At 40.0% G+C, this 15800-nt stretch overlaps 1 protein-coding gene across 4 annotated transcripts in view; it reads right to left on the bottom strand.

The window, feature by feature from the left end:
- The window catches only part of LOC104599200 (LisH/CRA/RING-U-box domains-containing protein), a 65624-nt gene extending 53611 nt beyond the window's left edge, over positions 1-12013 (bottom strand). For 2 of the 4 annotated variants that reach the window (XM_010261638.3, XM_010261639.3), the window contains exons 1-3: positions 11827-11967; positions 11621-11736; positions 11250-11330 (exon numbers count right to left, since the gene is read on the bottom strand). The gene's annotated coding sequence lies outside the window, so the exon portion shown is untranslated. Of the gene's footprint in view, positions 1-11249; positions 11331-11620; positions 11737-11826 lie in introns of all 4 variants that reach the window. The other 2 variants (XM_010261640.3, XM_088899004.1) reach the window with 1 other exon arrangement.
- Between the last annotated feature and the right edge of the window lie 3787 nt (positions 12014-15800).

The following is a 15800-nucleotide window of genomic DNA, read 5'->3' as shown; positions in this document are numbered from 1 at the left end:
CTCTCAAAGACCCTTTGAGACCCCAAACCCACAAAACTTGATGACAAAAGGAACACCCAAACAATTCCAAACTAAGAACAAGGAAAATACCCCAAACCAATCCCCAGAAAACATAGCCCAACAGCCCATCAAGAAAACAAAAAACAAAAACCCCTCCTTGCCGCAACCATGACTTCATAGAACCTCAGTGGACATGTCCTCTTGGATTAAAACGTCCCCATCCCATATCTTGTCTTTTTTTTCGAACAGGCATCTTTATTCAACTTCTCTTTCGTTCTCCTTTCAAACTCCTCAAAAGCCTTTCTAGCAAACTCCTCACCACCCCAATAAAACAGACCTAGGTTTTTCCCAATTGTAACCTCTCTATCCACTATTTTTTGGAGGGCCCCCTCACCTGATCCCCCATCATTACTGTTATCCTTTTGCATCGTCTATCTCACCACAGACTTCGAATCGCCTCCACTCGAAGTGTTTTCCTGATGCTCCTTCAACATCAAAGAGGTTGATGACTGAGATTGCCTTGTTGTCCCCTTATGATCAATACTATACGTCCCATTGTCACCCAATCTTTTTCTCTTGTAAACCCATTTGAAATGGTTTGTAGGTCCTGCTCCTATCAGGCCCAGCTTTAGCCTAGAGAAAATTTTAGTCACATGCACAAAATTATAATTTCTCAAATTGCGTGGTTTCTTTCCTATTATTTCATTGGTTTGTCCCCCCCCCCTCCCTTCAGAGTTGCTCCTTGACTCCTTCAACCAAAATTGAAACCCAATTTTCCGATCTTCACCTCCTCATATTGCCGAACATCCCCGGTGTAGCATTCAATCTGGTTTCCAATCTCTTCACTTTCACTTGAAAATTCCTCACCTTCCATCTCATCTTCAATCTCCACTCCAGCTTCGACCCTAACATTCTGATTCTCCAACTCCATGCCCAATTTCCTGCTATCAGTAACATTGCGGCAGAAGCTACTCTCTGAATTTTTTTATTTTTTTGATGAATGAATATAATTTATTAAAACAGAAATATGAGGCAATACAGTAGACCCAAGAGGAGGCACGAGTTGTTACCTCTTCTAACAAATATTACATCAAACTAAAGCAGAATTGACCAGAATTAACCAGAACTAAAATTATGAAGCAGCCCAAAATAAATGTTCCCTTGAGGCCCCTTGCTTAGCTAACCCATCCGCTAAGGCATTTGCTGATCTTCCCACCCAATGAAAGGTAACAGCCATGTCTTTTGTGATCCAGTTGACTTTCCTTAGCAATCTCTATGTCGCCACATAGCTGAAGCTGGTTCTGTCAGTCATCCCACAACAATATCAGAGTCCCCTTCAACTACCTACCAAGTGCTGGACTCCTAACTGTTCTGCAATCTGAATACCTTGTACTGCCGCTAATAACTCAGCTCTATTGGAGTCTCCTATTCTCACAGGGCCTGAAAACAATGCTAATATTTTGCTTTAATTATCCCTCAGCACCCCTCCTATCCCGGAAGGGCCTGGGTTTCCTTGGCTGCTTCCATCAAAATTCAGCTTTACCCATCCTTCAGGTGGAGGCATCCGCACAACAGAATTCCTGTCCTTCCTTGTATGGCTGTTAGCCATCGCTAACCAGTTTCTCCAAAAATCATCAAAGGAGAACGTATAAAATAGGTCCATAGTTCTCAACCAATGAATGGCCCTAGTTAATATACAGTCATCAACAGCTTGAGTGCTTCTTTCCTCCTCCTTAAATACCCTTGCATTCCTTTCTTCCCATATTGTCCACAAGGCGACTGCTGTAATACATCTCCACATTATTTTTCCTTTTTTGTAGGCCACACAAAAAATGAAAGATCGAATAGCTGACTTAAATCTGTGGACAGATTCCACCTGCACCCAAATAAAGAAAAAATCCAACACCAAATAGCACTAGAAAAGGAACAAGATACAAGTAAGTGAGAAAAGTCCTCACCACTAGCCCTGCAAAGTGCACACCAATTAGGAATCAAACACAAAGAAGGCCTTTTCCTCTACAAACAGTCCAAGGTAGTAATCTTTCCATAAAACACCTCCCAGCTACTCTCTATGTTGAGACACAAATAAAGGGAATACAAGTGTACAAGAAAAGGCCACGCCAGCCTTTAAAGAATGTAACTAACAGCCAACCACTAGAACAAACTAACTAACAAATTGGACAAGTGGAGAGGCGGGTATAACAGAATTGTAACAGCAGTATATAAATAAGGAAAGGAAGCTAGGAGGGGATTATCGATTTGGGAATACAACCTCTCTCTCTCTCTCTCTCTCTCATTCAGGAGGCAGGCTCCCTCAAAAGAGTCCCTGAGTCAGGCAGTCCCTAACAAGTTGGTATCAGAGCCAAGATGCCAAGCACAAGGTCATCCGCAATGGAGAACAGAGTCGCCAACATGGAAGGAGAAATGCAAAGAATATCGGCTGACGTCAAAGAAATCAAAGAAAGCTTCGCATCCTTACTTGAACGACTGGCAAAGGAACCACCTGCGCCGAATCAAAAAGAGCGCAGTGACACCAGTCATCGAAGCAGATCAAGAACAGCAAGAATCGAGTTTCCCATTTTCGCAGGGGGAGATCCCCCATCCTGGCTTCTGCGAACAGAAAGAAACTTCGATTACCACGACACACAGGGACCTAATCGTGTCCCATTAGCTTCTGCACACCTGGAAGGAGAGGCGATCGTCTGGTACCAGTGGTACCGGCAACGGCACCCAAGAGCCACTTGGGCAGACTTCACCGACGCCTTAACCATGCAATTTGGAGTTTCGGCATTTGAGAACTATGATGAATGCCTCGCTAAGCTACGACAGACCGGCTCCATCCAAGATTATCAGATGGCGTTCGAAAGATTAGCTGTGCGCGTGCAAGGCTGGCCAGAAAACGCGCTTGTCGGCAGTTTTGTTGGACTCAAGGAAGAATTGCGGTTGGAAGTAAAAGCCATGCAGCCCACCACCGTTCTTGAAGCAGCAGCATTAGCTCGACTACATGAAGACAAACTGAATCGGACAAGAAGGATCAATCAACCTCTAGGAGCTGCGATCATACCAGGTATACCGAACCCAGAACCAGGTATCTTGGGTAAACCGTAGCCCAGATCAGGAGTAGGAATCACAAGCAAGGACGCCAACTCTGGTTCAAGCCCCGGCTCAGCCAAGAGGTTAACCTGGGCTGAGATGCAAGCCCGACGGGAGAAGGGCCTTTGTTATGCATGTGGAGACAAATTCGGGTCGGGCCATTGCTGTAAGATCCCTCAAGTTTTCTTCCTTCAACCTGAAACCGAATATGTCGAGCAATCAACAGACATTGAAGAGCCAATGGACAACCAAGAATGGAGGCAATGGACAAAGGAATACCCAGAAGTATCCCTGCAAGCCTTGATCGGTCTTGCTTCTTCTCAAACTATGAGAGTAACTAAACTGGTACAAGGGCGCCATGTGTTAGTTCTGATAAACAGTGCCAGCACTCTCAATTTCATTACCCAAACATTGGTCAGACAACTAGGGATTCCGGTCCAACCATGTACAGCCTTCCGGGTGCACGTAGCTAATGGGAGCAACCTGGTGTGCGATAGTACGTGCACAGAATTAAAGATGAAGATACAAGGACATGAGTTCGAGGTAGATCTGCACCCCCTGGCAATCAGTGGATTAGATGTAGTTCTTGGAGTCCAATGGTTAAGGCAACTAGGGCCGGTGATATGTGATTGGGCATGTCTCACCATGGATTTTCAAGTGGGCAGCTCACAGGTGCATATTCAAGGGTAGTTGTCCAAGGGTTCAGGACCTATTAGTCTCGCCTCCCTAAGGAAACAGGCAGCAGACCCAGTCCACATCGTTTTAGTGCAGATCCAAAAAAGGCCGCACACAACTACAACAACTACTTCAAAAGTTCTCAGTGATCTTCCAAGAACCTAAGGAACAGATTTCAGGTGGATACGCAAAGGGAATCACATCGAACCAGAGGCATTGGTGGTATGGTCAGGTCTCCCAATTGTGGATGCAACTTGGGAACCTTACTTGGATTTACAGAATAGATTTCCACATCTTGACCTTGAGGGCAAGGTCGCTTTCAAGGGAGGAGGGACTGTTGAGACACAAATAAAGGGAATACAAGTGTACAAGAAAAGGCCACGCCAACCTTTAAAGAATGTAACTAACAGCCAACCTTTAAAGAATGTAACTAACTAACAAATTGGACAAGTGGAGAGGCTGGTATAACAGAATTGTAACAGTGGTATATAAATAAGGAAAGGAAGCTAGGAGGGGATTATCGATTTGGGAATACAATCTCTCTCTCTCTCTCATTCAGGAGGCGGGCTCCCTCGAAAGAGTCCCTGAGTTAGGCAGTACCTAACACTCTAAAATATTGAAGTCATAGCTCTTTCTTTTATCACTTTCCTCAACATTTTCTCCCACCTTCGTTCTCTACAAATGATCTTCCATGTTCCCCTTACTGCTTAGGAAGTTGGTTCACCACCTCTTTAACGATTAAAAACTACACATCTAAAGCGTTTTCAATTCCTTCCTTAGCCTCGTCCAAGACATTGTGAGAACCTTTTTCAAGAGATATAGTTCTAGCCCTGTCAGTCATCCTTCCTTGTGAAATGTTGATTTTAGAAACCACTAAGGGTGCTTGGTAGTAAATCTTTTCTGAAGATGCATCAGTCTCCGAGAACCTTAACTTGCACAAATCAACGGAATGAACAAACTTAGTAATCACCCACTCCCAAATCTCTTCCTTCCTTTTTCTTTTAACAGAGTAGGGGTATCAATTTTTCAACATTATCACCTTTTGCCCTCAACTGCTTGGTCATGCGCACCCACAACCACTGTCCACTAGGGGTGTCCATGGTTCAATTAACCAAACCATGGCATATTTTGCAAACTGAACCGGTGGTACCGATTTTTTCTATTTCCCCAAACCGGTACCACCGGTTAACTGGTCTGCCGGTTTCGGTTTTTGACCGGTTCGATTCTTCAATTTTTCGGTTTTTTCTATTTATAATATACATTATATAAATATACGTATAACATTACATTATAAATAATAAATGATATATAAAATATACATATAAATATATACCGGTCGGTTCGGTTAACCACCGGTTTTTTTGTAGGTTAACCGAAAACTGAACCGGTCCTTCGGTTTTTCAAAAATTCCAAACCGAAACCGAATCGATAACCGCATTTTGCGGTTCCGTTTTCTCGGTTCGGTTCGGTTCGGTTTTTCATGGACACGCCTACTGTCCACCCTTAGAGTGAAGTTGAATTGCTTCTGAACGAGTGTGATGGGAAACTTGCTTTTCTGTGTCGACCCTCTTCAAATCAAGACTCTCTGAGAGAACAATTGGGGATGACAATGGTTGAAAATTAGCATCCTCTAAAGGCCTACTTAATAAGTTGGGTCCTCAACTCACCTGGCCACTTAAAGCCTCACATGGTGTCCTCTTGTTTAAACTATCAACCCGGCCCAGTTCAATAAAATGTTTCTCCCCTTCCGCTATCTGATTAGAACTCCCAGGCCCAACTTGCCCCTTTTTTGTTTTTGTTATTAATTGGGCCCCTACTCGAGTCTAACATGGACCCACCATGGGAATCTTTTACAGTCAAATTACTACCCTCCTTCATTTCTCTAGTTTCAAGACAATTTGAAATGTTTTCTCTTTCGAATAGAGTCCCCAAAAGACCTTTAAAGTTTGACTTTTCAGATACCAAAAACGCTTGCCCCTTCAACCTTTCCACCTCCCCCAACCTTCTCCATGTCACCCATCCCACCAATAAACCATCGTCTTCAACCTTCGAACTCATCTTCCACAAAGATGTCTCAGAATTCTGTCAAACACCAGACCTTCAACCATAAGCCGTCGGAGAAGAGATCAAAAACTCAAGTCACTTGGCTTCAACCCCGAAACTTGAACCTTCGCTGCCTTCAAATCTGAAAGATTATACTTAACAAGATTTCTTCCTAAAGTCTTGACTATTTTGTCAAGGGAACCCTGTAACCTCTGTAGTTGCTATAAGAACCAGCCTCTGTCTCCAATCTTCTTTCTCCTTGCTTAAAAACAATTTTTTCTGCCGTTTGAACTAGCAAAAACAAGCTTCGAGCTCAAACTTTCAGAATCTTCTCCCTTTGAGTCCTTTCTAGAGAAATGCAATTCAGGTGTTTCTCTCACAACTTCGCTGTAAACCTTTTTTTTGTCTTCTGCAACTTTTCCTCTTGTCTTGTCAGCAGATCCTGTAAACTATCAGCAGAAACCATCCAACCTCTTCTCTCCCTGCCCTCTGGAACACAAATCAAAATTTTTCTATTAGCCCCAATGTACTCTGTAATGGAGACAAACCATCCTTTCACATTTCTTCTCATCTCTACTTCATAGCTTTTCCCCAGTAGACCGAAGGAACTTTTCCAACCTTGTCTTTTAACAGAGTGCACTGTTCCATCAACAAAACCTTTTAGCCAACCAATGGCTTCTCCTATTAACATAATAAAAGCTTTTTTGTCTTCCCATATCTTCAGCATTGTTGTTCCATTGTTTGTTGCTTCCTCAAGAAGAAAAGTTTTTGCTTCAATCGCCAACTTTCTTTTCCATCTTTCTTCCCTCTGATATCATGATTTCACTGTCGAATAATCACCTGTTATAGATTTGGAGTTCCACAAATGCATTCAGCAAAAAACCCTGAAAATCCATTTGTGCCTTTGATAAACTGCCGGACATCATGCCAGTAAAAGACCCTGACTGTTCACATTAATTGTTGATGTTTTGGGCAGGCTAATACTAGGGCAGATTCTAAAAATTTGTTAAGGGGCTGGAGAGTACTGATCACCCATTTATAGTTTTTTTTTTGACAAATAATATATCACATTTCATTAAAATCAAGAGGAAATTACAGACCGTTGGGAAGGTGCGAGATGCCGCCTCTCCAAGACATGGAACCCAAAAAACATAAACCAAAACAACTATAGCAAGGAATACATGGGTGCTACTACAAAATTACAGTTTAGCCCAAAACAGTGTTTCCCTATTTGTCCATTGTTTTGCCAAAGTATCCTCAAGGGCATTCGCTGATCTCCCCACCCAATGTACCATAACAGTCATGTTTCTTGTCAGCCATTTATATTTCTTGGGCTCATTCTTGTAGATCAACCTCCTCTGAATTATTTAGCCACCCCACTACTATCTTAGAATCCCTTTCAATTAGCAACTGCTCCACTCCCAAGTTTTTTTGCAAGAAGAACTCCTTGTATGGCAACTAACAATTCTGCTTTAACAGAATTCCCAACTCCAAATGGACCAAAGTAGAGAAGAATAATCTCTACATTCTCATTTCTCAGGACTCCTCCCAATCCAGAGAGCCCTAGGTTGCCCTGGCTGCTCCCATCAAAATTCAGTTTCGGGCAGTTTGTAAAGACTCTAGCTACTGCTGCAGTTCCATAGACTTTAACCAATGTATTGCTCTATTCATGATGCAATCCTTCAAGGCCTGGCTGCTCCTTTCCTTCTTGGGGAATATTATATTATTCCTTTCTTCCAAAACTGTCCAAATCAAAGCTGCTCTAAAACACTTCCACATGCTTCTTCCTCTTTTATGGGGCCAAGAGGAATAAGGAGGAAGATAGAAATAAACGATAACAGTCCTTACCATGAGATCTGCAAAGAATACACCAATTTGGAGAGATACAGAGAAAGGGTCTTCTCTTTTGAAGGTTATCCATGGTGTTAACTTTCCCATGGCACAATTCCCAACAAAAAGCCATTACCTTAGGAGGAACCGACCTACACCAGACTTCTTTGGAAAGGAAAGCCTGTTGAGAGGAGGTGTTGCAAAGTGACTTAAAAAAGGAACCACAAGAAAAGAACCCTTTGGGGTGAGAAGCCCAAATCCTGTTATCTAGCAACGAGAGATCCAACCACACTTTCCCAAGAAGGCAAAGCAAATTAGACAAAATCAACTACCACATCTGTTAACCCTCTACGAAAACCAAAGTCTCAAGACAAAGCCAACAGAATTGAAGTCCCAAGACAAACAACCACACTTTGTCAAGGTGACCCATTTATGGTTTGTGGATGATACATTATTGTTCTGCAAGGGTGAGGATATTAGTTGGGTCAAGAACCTAAAATTGGTGATTCAACTATTTGAGAAAATGTCAAAACTAAGAGTTAACTTGAGGGAAGATCGGAGGAGGATGGTGGTGAGAAATCTGATTAGAAGATTCAGCCAGAGGTGGCATGTCTTCAAGAAACAAAGCTGAAGAGGTTCGATGTGAGGAATAGGTTTGAATTTTGGGGTTCAAGTTGCAGGGAATGGCTGGAGCTTACTACAATTGGTCTCTCAGGGAAATTAGTCACAATTAGGGGTGTTTTTGGAACTCAACTACTCAAGAACGTAGTCTTGAGAGTTTTCTGTCACTTGTTTTCGGTCTCCTCTCAACACCAGAATGTCTGTAATGATCCATTTATTTTAATGAAATCTTCTTGTTATTATCAAAAAAAAATCCAAAAATCCACCTGAGAGGCTTTCTCTACCACAATAAATTGGCCTAAAGAACATATCAAAATCATTTCCTGAAGCAAAACTATAATTGCTGCTCTAATCACTTCTAGATAGCTAATATGCCGAAATATACTAGTACAATCCCCTCCTCTTGATCACTGAAATCACTTCACTGCTAGTATTTGATTTCCAAAGTAGCTTATTGGTTGGACATCTGTACAAGTACCAGAAGCTCATACAGGTACAAGATGTCAAAATTGATAATAAACTTAGGAAAAAATTATCAGAAAGAAAATGATACATTTACAACCTGAAATATATCAATACTTTACTCAGTCAATATGCATATCCATCTTACCCACAAAGGAAATTCATAAACAGTGTCTTAGCATTGACCATCATTGGCCTAAATGAAGACCAAGATACATCTTCAAATTCAGGATGAACAAATAGCTAGTCCATACCGAAAGAATTAAAAATAGCAACTATCCTAATCCCTTTGTGGACTTTCCATCAAAGATTCTTTTGTTTCTTTCTTTCCACATTTCCCACCAAAAATTAAATAGAAGCAAACTCTATAATAATTTGGACTCCCTTCTTCTGGATGACTGGCTACTAGATGAGGATTGAGGAGAGCCAATACCCTTACCATGACATTTGATCTACAATGACAAGGATTGAGTTGTGGGCTTGCAGCTATCTCTCTCAGACTTTCAGTTACCAGCTTTTTTTCAGTTCTCTCAGTTACTGACTTACCCTTATGGCCTAATCACTATGACTGTTGCCTGAGCTTCCTCTAAGATAACAAGTTAGAAATGTTGATTTTCTTTGTCACATTTGAATATCTATTCTCTACTGATGAACATAACAATATTTTGTATACAGAATTCCTACGACCCCCCCAAAAAAAAGGTTGCACAGCAATTATGAGATTTGACATTTAGTGCATAAAGATTACAGTATACTCTTATTGCCCCATTCAAGGTTCAAAATTTCAACACAATACACGCTGTATTGGGTCTATTGTACCATATTGGCAGGTGGATAATACACCATTTTCAAGGAATTTTCCAAAAGGAATCAGTTTAAACATTAAGCAATGTTTAAACTGACTCCAAAACATAATTTTGAAAAGAAAAAACAAAAAAAAAAGTGATCTCCACCAGGTTCAAAGTGTTGATACACCCTTTCCAGCATATTGGGATGTATCGATACTTTGAACCTTGGTCCCGTGGCTATCAACCTGTGAACTGGCCAAAGAGATGACCAAGTGCCATGGATCAAAGGCTCAAAATATCAATACACCCCAATATGCCAATAGATGCATATAGAGGTTTGACCAGCATGCGTGCTTTTTTTTTTTTAGTTTTTCTCAAAAGTTTACAGGGGAGCGGTGTTGCAAGGCGTACCACCTAAAACATAAAAATTTTAAAACATTTAATGTTTCATGTATTGGAGCAGGGCTGATATGATATTATACACTCAATGCACCCCAATACATGACAAAATTTTGAACCTTGCACGGATCAAAATTGCTGGCCTGAAAGATAGGACATTAGGACCCAGGTATTACTCCCCTCCATTTTCAAGGAATTCTGACTATCTTATTGCCCATATGTTCCCAATATTTCTGCCCATCAAATTTAAGTTTTTATGCCTATACAGGTTTACAATGTTAGGAGTAATAGCGAAAAATCACAATATCTAATATACTATAAAAAATTGTTTATATGAGATGTGTTCCTAAGTCCCAATTTTTTAGGCTTGCCAAATTGGACTCAGGTAGGAATAACAAGTTCAATTCCAATGTCCAAGTCCACATGATAATGACCTCAGGTATGAAAAACACATTCAAATCCTGGCAGTTTTGGTTTTGTATCTATCAAAAAAAATTCCTGGTGATTTTGCATGTGTCTCAAGAAAATTCAAGTATAATGTATGTTTTGGAAATGAATCAATGATTAGATAACCAAGCCTCTTCTAACGCCAATTGGCAGGAAAAAAAAACAACTTATTTTCTTTCATAAGTGAAAATCATTTTGTGGCCATCTTAGCAGGACTTTATTATCCATGAACAAACACGTAGTCTTTGTAATACATGGAAAACAAATTTATTAGAAGGGTTAAGGTATGATATATGGAGACTTTTAGGGATTGGAAGCAATAACATTTGCTTTCAGCTAAAATTGAGCCCATTGACAACAAAAAGGATGTAGAATTGAGTTCCTTGAGTGGACATTTCGTTTTAGTCAAATTTGAGTATATGGATAGCTTATTTCTTTTGAGGAGGCTTTGTGACATATCAGAAAGTATGCATTAACTTTTTTTTCATTCAGAACTCAGAAGTGCACACAAGGTGTTTTCTTAAAATTTGTTTCTTCTTTTTTTCCTTTGCTTCCCCTTTACATCCAATAAAAATTTTGTCAATTAGATAAACCAAATAAAAAGAGTTAAAAGTACTATGGTGTCAAGGCATATGGATGAATCTAGGCAACTCCCACCTAGGCATGAATTTTGGCAAAAGGAACCCTAGATCACTAGATTATTTTCCTGATTATAACAGCAAGCTGCAAACAGCAGAATTAAGAAATATTGAAGAATTTCCCAAACAGCAGTAAACTTCACATGATAAAAGATACTAGATCATCAAGTTCATAAAATAATATATCAAGTTAAACAAACTTCTAATTTAAACAAATAACATAATAAGAGTAGGATTATGGTGAGACGCATACTACTTATAATGAGGAGCAACTCTATCCAATAAAGCAAAGGTGACAGCTAAAATTGAAGCCTGGCAATTCGTAATGCCAATTCTGCAAAAGAAAATTCCTAATGAAAAAATGAATTAAATCACAATGAACAAAGGGGTCGGAGAGAAACCGAATGGGGACAAGGAGAAGATAGAGAAAAGGCGAAACAAGGGTATCGACCCCCTGTTCTTGTTCGCGCACGTGCACACACATAGAGAGGCCCCCACTTGCCGTTCGAACAGTGAGGAGCAGATCCCTATTTTCAAAGGCGTTGTTTTTGCTCTTACAGAGAGAATGGGGGGAGAGAAGGGGGCAGAGCGGTTGTGTGGAAAAGACGAAGAAAGATAAATAACCTGATCGAATTCGGTCTTCTTATCCAAACCACAAAGATCGAATGAGATTTTCAGTTTCGTCTTCTCCTTTATCCCTCTCCTTCGGTTTACACTGGTTCCAAAGTCCACGCCCAACCCTAAAACAAAGCTCAAAGAAAGAAGTCTCTTCCAAACCCTAAGGGAGGAGGATGAAGAAGAAGAGAAAGACGAAGGGAGCAAAACCATACCTTCGATCGCCGGACTTAGTCCGTCGATAGAACGCTCCTCTTCTGCGAAGGAGTTTTTCCAAGGTTTCTCCCGGATCGAATTACGTTTAGTTGCAAGGTACGTATTGCTAAAGCGTATAGGCTGTCACTTTTAAGAAAAACAAAAAGGATTTAGAAAGAAATTCATTTTATGTTTCCCAACAAACGCAACCTAGGTTTATCTCTATCTTATCCATTTATATTTTACGTGTAGGCCTTATTCGTTTTTTAAGTCACTTCCATTCCGGTAAATACGCTTATTTACGTGGTTAAATGTTTGATGATAACATAATGACTTTTTTATCCATAAAAATTCATATTAAAATGGATAAATTTGTTTTATTGGCTGCGTTTGGAAGCTGTATAAAACTTCATCCATGTAAAAATTCATCAATGGAGTTTCACACCGAACCTTAAAAGGTTTTTGATCATTGAGCTTTGAAAAATATGGAGTTTTTACATCAAGTTTATCAATATAGTATTCACATCAATCATCAATGTAAAATTTTACTTTAGATGAGATTTTACATCGACATACAATGTAAAAATTCCACTCCATCCAAACACTAATAAATCTAAACCATTATGGGAGTTTTACATGGATCTTGATTTACATTCTATCCAAACGCAGCCATTATGCTTTTATAAACATTTCCATATGAAAAGTTATTTACCCATCAGCTCCTCACACATGGGCGTCTTACAGGCACATCCATCATGCATTGGGAATATCTCTGTGAATAATAATTTATAAGTATGGGAGATATTCTCAATGCATGGTAAAATGTGCGTGTGAGATCAGTGTGAGTAACAGATCCGGTCTCCCTTAGAAATGGGGAGTTCATTTAAATCTGCGCCCCACGGCCCAGCGCCCCAAAAACCACCCACACAATGGGAGGCCGCCAACTGTCCTCCCACACGCATTCTCCCCTCAACGCATGCAGAGCTAACAAGACGGGGCTATTAGTTCTAAATCTGTACCAAAAATTAAAATCTCCCCCGTTCCCTCTTATTCTCTCGACTCAGGGCCTGACGCCTGTGCAACCATGTACTCTGATACGATCGTCTCAAGCACCGATGACCGTTCTGGTAGATATTATCGGAAGTACGAACCCGTCCCTCTCAACTCATATCTCTTTCACATCATTTTTTTTCCAATACAAAACACGAACCGGTGATCACCGGTGAGTCTTCCACTCCCAAAATGCTTTCTCCATTGGAAACAGCAAATCTTCAACCAATGCCAATCCATAGAAATATCCAAAGTAGGCTTCTGGTTTTTGTCAAGATGATCGCTAAAGTCACCGCAATCCTACTGAATAAGCCTCAACAGGGAAAGACTCACGCACGTTGTGGTTGATAAAAGTTAAAGCCAATAGAGTAGCTTACTGACGTTTCACAACAGAAACACCCATCCTGCATAGTGAAGCAAGGAGACATCTGATGTTGCCCATATCCGTGATGGGAACTTCTGCACTACCCAATTGTTGGGTCTTGCCGTATTGAAGCTCTCTTTCACTTGTCGGTTGTGGTGGATCTATAGCCCGATTGAAGTAATTGGATAGAAAATTGCTTTTACAGCTCGAACAAGGTGCCTAGTTGGAAGACTATAGAGTTGCAATTCCAGCTCCGCCCTTGCACCTGAAAAGAAGCTGACACTATTTGCCCTTCGCCTTGCAACTCTTGAAAAAGCGGCCAATGGAGTGGGAGCCTTAGCTTTCATCTAGGCAACTGTTGTTCTTCTGGGTGGTTTTGCTATCAAACTAGGCAAGATGGATTTCTGGTTCGTCACCACTATTCTCTTAATCGAGGGAACCAAGATTTTCAGCCGAAGTTGTGAGCTTGAATGGCAACATCAGTCTACGAAGTGGATAGTAGATGTTGGGATATATAGCTTCAGGCACTGAAATCCAACTCCCTGCCCTATTCATTTTTCGAGATGTTAAATGTTTTGTAGGAAATACTTATGTTGGTTAAATGCTCTTATCCATTTTCCTTTATTGCTAGGTAACTAAGACAATGATTTAGCTTTATAAAAGCCATTAGTTAAATAACAAATTTTGTTCCATCTAAATATTGGCAACTTTTCCCTTAGGTGCAGGAAAGTTATTTATCCACTTATGTGAGATGGGTATCACTAACCCAAATAAATATACTCGGGCAAAACAAAGTTTTCATGAACAGCAAAAAAGAACATGGGTATATTGTTCATCGATAACCAAAATCCCATTGACCAATCAACTTTTCCATACTCAAAATCAAAAAAAAAAGAATGGGCCCTTACTGTTTCCACCTAAAATGTTTTGGATCGATCAAAACAAATTGGTATACGGCTGTTACTTGAACCTGTTTGTAGTTGAAACAAGCATTTTTGTATGCGTGAAACTAATAATTGATATTTATAATTAAAACATCAAATTGATGTTTCTCAACTTATCATTATAGCTGAAGTGACTTATATGCAAAGTGACAATACATGTACATCTTTTATCAATTTATATTAATCAACCCAAAACTACACTTCAGGTAGAAGATGATGATTACAGGGGCGGAGCCAGGGGACCAGGGGAGCCATGGCCCAGGCAGATTCTGAGGAGTTTCTCTAGTTGCGCAAGAACTTACCAACAGAGAAGTATGGAAACCGTGAGAAATGGATTCATTTCATTTCAGCTTCCGCAGGAGATGAGAGAGATATTTGATAGTTGCAAACTGAATTACGAAAGAGACAAACAATAGATTCATTTCATTGCTCTACTAGTTGTATGAGTTGGGTAAGGGTCGGGTGGTTGCCGGTGATCCTTCCGTCTGTGTTTGTATTGAAAAATAAAATAAAATAAAGGATGGGAGAGAGATGAGATGAGAGGGTCGTGTTCATACCTCCTGTATATCTGCCGAAAACCACCGTCGGCACCGGAGATGATCAGATAGGAAGAGTGCATGGTTGCACAGGCGCCAAACCGTGAGTCAAGAGAATAAACTATTCAGAGCTAACAGGACATATGCCGAGGAGAGAATGCGTGTGGAAGGACAGTTGGCAGCCTCCCAATGTGTGGGACGTTTTTGGGGCGTCAGGCCATGGGGTGCAAATTTGAACTCATAAATGGGTAAACTTTACACAAGTAAATGAAATTAATTTTATCATGGGGTTCATTACTTATTGAAAAAAAGAACATTATAAAGTTGGTCAATAGATATCATTTTCCCATTAACTAATTTTCCCTCTCTTATTTATTGAAAATCAAATATGACCTTAAACTTAAACCAACTAGCAGTGGAACAACCAAAAGTATTGATTAAATTAAAATATTTTAATAAAGTTAAAATTTGAAAAATAATGAAAAATATAAGAATTAGGTTATTAATAATATTAGAATGATTATTAAAAAAACATAAGGATAAATTAGAAAGACCCCCTAAACTTTTACATTGCAACAAATATCCCCTCAGTCGGTAAGTCATATGATAGAAAGTGTTAAATTATCAAAATATCCCATGAAACTTTCTCTATTTTTTTTTTCTTGGTCATTTTCTCTTAAAACCTAATTGACCCAAAATTACCTCCATTGCTTCTCATTGGGAAATACTTCTATCATCTCACCAGTGGCCATCACCAAAATGGAACTCCAATGGATTCTAAGTTATTGAATTCTTTAATGCTCTAATAGGTGTTCCATCTACAAAAAAAGATGATGCATTGGGGGTTCCAAAGGATGGAAATCATGGAATAAGTGTGGAAATTTGTTGTAGAATCCAATTAGAGATAGAATTGTTGCTCCCTATTTCCCTTTCCCTTGCTAAAGACATTAGTGTGGAGAATATATTTAAAGTCAATCTCTTCATGGGTCAGCCCTTGAGATAATAAGTAGTAAACTATGACCATGTTGGTTAAGTTGTTAATGACAAGCTTGAGCTACATTTCTATCTTATCAAAGAGGTACTTGTTCTTGGATTGGAAG

The sequence above is a fragment of the Nelumbo nucifera genome, chromosome 2 (assembly GCF_055504915.1).
Source record: "Nelumbo nucifera cultivar China Antique chromosome 2, China Antique-T2T, whole genome shotgun sequence".
Taxonomy (NCBI): Eukaryota; Viridiplantae; Streptophyta; class Magnoliopsida; order Proteales; family Nelumbonaceae; genus Nelumbo; species Nelumbo nucifera.
The sequence above is the reverse complement of the archived record's forward strand: the minus strand, read 5'-3'. Positions and strand labels throughout refer to the sequence as shown.